Below are 4,087 nucleotides of genomic sequence, written 5' to 3'. Positions count from 1 at the left end.
TTTGAACCGGTATAAATCTTCAATATCAGCACCCTTATTGTTAAATGTGGAGGATTAGTTGAGGAGCACAATGAGAAGGAGAATTCGGAGCTTCATGGTGGAGAAGAAGAGTTGAAGCAAGAAGTGCAACAAGAGGAGGAAGTTGTGATAATTGAACCGAAAGGAGCGGTTGAAGAATTAGGAGAGGTTGATCAAGACTTAGACTCAATCATTGATGAGTTCTTGTCCTCAATAATAAATCACCTCGAAGATCCCATTGAGCCTTCCTCCATTGAGCTTGAAAGCAATGTTAAGGAGGGTGTGCAACCTCCTAAGCATATGATGAACGATGAAGAATTGGAACAAGGCGAGCAAGCAACAAATCTTCCTCTTGATGATGATTCCCCACCAACATATGGTCATTTGGTATTTGAGGAATATTCTCCCATTTAAATTAAAGTTGATGTTGAGATAAGTTCCACATTACCTCCAAGTTATGACATGAAGAATGGAGAAGAGCTAGAAGAGGTTGGTAAGGAAGTGGTTGTGTAAGAACCGCAACTAACCAATCGGTTAATTAAGTAATTAATATTGCCCAAATTAGATTCCAAAGAGTTAGAGTGAGAATTTAAGGATTTAAAGGTGATTTTTGGACTCAGTGGGTTTTTCTGAGTCAGAAAATGTGTTTTCTGTGAAAAATCGTGAAAAATTGCGAACCGGCAGTTGAACTGGTTAAACCAGTACAAGTCTACCCGGTACTGCATGAGAAAAAGTGAAAGCCGACAAAAACCTTAGAAAAACATTAGAAATGGAAAATCGGGCTTTAATTTTAAAGGTTTGACCCGAAGTTGGGCCAAACGGACTAAAAACGCTAACAGGTTGGACCGGGCCCAAGTTGGGCCCATGCCCAACATATAAAAGTTTCATTTAATGAACCAATCAGCACAAGCACACTCAAACACACCCATCAGAAATTGAAAGAAGGAGAGGAGAAGAGATTGAGCACTATTCATCATCTTCTTCCCAAGCTCATATCTTGAACTACAAAGCTCCGATCGCCGCACCGTTTGCGGTTACATGTTCCTTGTGAAGAGCTCTACAAAACCCATACAAGAAACTAGAGAGGTAACCACGAAATATTTTCTGTTCTTCTCTTCAAAATTTTGGTTCTTAGGGCTTTGGGATTAAGTGAGTTTTTCTGATTTTGGATGTTTAGGTTCACTCTAATCCTTCCTTAGCATTGGGTTTTGACATCCAAATCTGTTGGAAAAGGTAAGAGCCACCAAGCCCTTGTGATTTTATGTTTAAATGGAACCCTAGGTTGAATTGTGGTGATTTATATGTATATATCTTGATTATTGTAAGTTTGGAGCTTGTTGGTGCTTGTTGGAGTTGCATTGGTGGCTGGATTTTGGTTGAAAGCTCATTTGGTACTCAATTTTGAGTTATGGGCATATTGGGAATCGGCCAAGATATGGTTTCGGTTTCCTCTATGTAGTATATAATATTCATGGACACTTAAGCTAGTGACCTATAGGATAGGTTTGAAATAAAATGATTGTTGATATGTTGAATGTTGATGTTTGACGGTTTATGATGAGTTGATGAATGTTGGGTTCAATTATGATGATTTACAATGATATGATGATGTTGAATGATTGTATGGATTGGAGGTTGGTTTATTATGATAATTGTAGTGTTAAGATTGATGAAAGGGTAAGTTTGAATGTGGTTTGATTATAACTGTTAAATAGTTGATGCTGAAGTTGAAAGTAATGAAATGAGAATGAGAATATGGTAAGGTTGGTCTATCATGATACAGCAGGTTAATTTTGATGAAAAGTGGAGTTTTGAATGGTTTGGTATGGTTTGGAATGGGTATGGTAAGAAATTGTGGAAAATTGTGAAGTATGGTAAAATTGGGTTTTTGGTGAACTTTGTTCGATCATAACTTATGCCTCAGTTTTCAAAATTTAATGAGATTCGCTTAGAATTAAAGATCTTTGAAAACCCTTTAAATTGAGATAAAGTTTGTGAAAATTGGAATTTTATAGAGGATGTTATGATCATTCAAAGTTGGTGTTAAAAATCTGAAATTCTGCAAAGTTGCAGAATTTTATGATTTCTGATGTGTGTGCACGCACAGCCTTGTGCACGTGCACAACCCTGCGAAAATCTTACTCTGTGCGGACGCACACACCTGTGCGCACGCACAGGCTGGGAAGTGCCTACTGGTTGCAGCGCTAGCACAGCTGGTGCACGCACACATCAATGGAGAATTATGACCTGTGCGGACGCACACACCCCTGTGCGCACAGACCCCTGTGCGCACGCACAAGTCGGGAATAGGAGTTTGTTGGGGGCGCTAGCACACCATGTGCGAGTGAACAGACCTTATGGATTTCAATATCTTTGCGTACGCACACTACACTGTGCACACGCACACTACATTGTGCGCACGCACACTACACTGTGCGCACGCACACTTTTAAAATCTCCTGGACGTGCACACGCACACACCCTTGTGCGGCTGCACACGCCCTGTTTCTCAAAATTTTCTTTGTTTTCAATTATTCCACCTTCCCAACAAGGTTGTAAGCCTCTCTAGCACCATTTTTAGACTCTTGGGCCTAGTTTTGGAAAGTTAAAATATGGGAAAAAATTTAATGGATCTAGGTGATATTATTTGGAAAACTTTAGAAAATAGAGGCCTAAGTTTCTGGCATGCTGAGGATGGTTTGACGTTAGGTGAAGAATGATTGATATATGAGATGAGGAATGATAAACTGTTGATATTTGGAAACTGAGATATGAATGGACAGTGGTTGAGATGATTCGAGGACTCTGAATGAGATGATGGATCCATGTATACTGAAAATGTTTTCTGAAAACCACTGAAATATTATTTTTACTGAGATTATGAGACGCTATGCACCCGGTTGGGACGACGGTTGGATCCCGCCTGTCGAGGTAGCGGCAGCGGCGTAAGGGCGGTGGTTTGTCCTACTTGCGTTGAGATGTGAGGTTTGTTGCAAGAGTATCCCGCTCGCATCCCTTCGGATCAATAGAGCGTGCAAGCGCCGGTACCTGGACAGTGATCCGAGCACTATATCTCGGGGGTTCCCATATGAGGATTCCGAATGGCGACATCTCCATGGAGATGTGCCGGGTAGGCAGTTGAACCGACAATGTGATATCACAGCCAGTAGGACAGGCATTCATTATGTGTATTTTCTACCTATTTGTTTGCTTTTCTGACTTGTAATTGTATGCCTACTTGAATAACATGCCTATTTGCTTACTTGATCTACTTGCCTTATATGCTTTTACTTGTGAATTACTTGCATTGCTATTAATTATGCTTTCTACTTGGATTGAGGAGGTTTGGAAGGCAGTGGCAATGGGATCACATGGAGAATAGGTTAGTGAAGGCTGCGGGACAGCGGTGTTTGATTAAAGTAGAAATTCCTTAAGATAGATTACCCAGTTTATTTATGTTAAGGTTTATATATTATGCTTATTTGTTTTAGAATGCTTTAAGCTTTAATTTTTGTGATGGATATGGAGCTTAGGATTGCCTTTGACATCCCGGAGTCTTATATCCTACATCACTGAGCACTATTACCATACTGAGAACCTCTGGTTCTCATACCATATTTCTATTGTGTTTTTCAGATGCAGGTCGCAAACCACCTAGGTGAGTTGTCTGGTTGGTGATAGGAGCGAAGGATCCAGACATCTTTTGAGTCGTTTGGTTTATTTTATATATGTCTATCACTTTTGTATTTGTGTTGCCTAGAGGCTTGTATTTGAGAGAACAAAACTTGTATAAGCTGTTTTTACTGTCTGGTTCTGTATATCTGTATATGGCTAGATGGCTTAAACTCCGCGAGTCGTGGCTAGTTTCATATGATATTATATACTTATCTTTGTTGTATCTTATCTGTTTCTTGTGCCTTAAGTTAGAATCTTCGCTAGTATATTTTGCGCTTTTCAAATCCTGTTGTTGAGCTATATCATTCATCGAGCTTCTAGATTATATTAATCCTTTCTATATATTATATGTATGAGTTTAGAACTATTGTAATCTCTGATTAACCTTCGCTTT

This window comes from Arachis ipaensis, chromosome B07 (assembly GCF_000816755.2).
Source record: "Arachis ipaensis cultivar K30076 chromosome B07, Araip1.1, whole genome shotgun sequence".
Classification (NCBI taxonomy): Eukaryota; Viridiplantae; Streptophyta; class Magnoliopsida; order Fabales; family Fabaceae; genus Arachis; species Arachis ipaensis.
Note: the sequence above shows the minus strand (reverse complement) of the source record.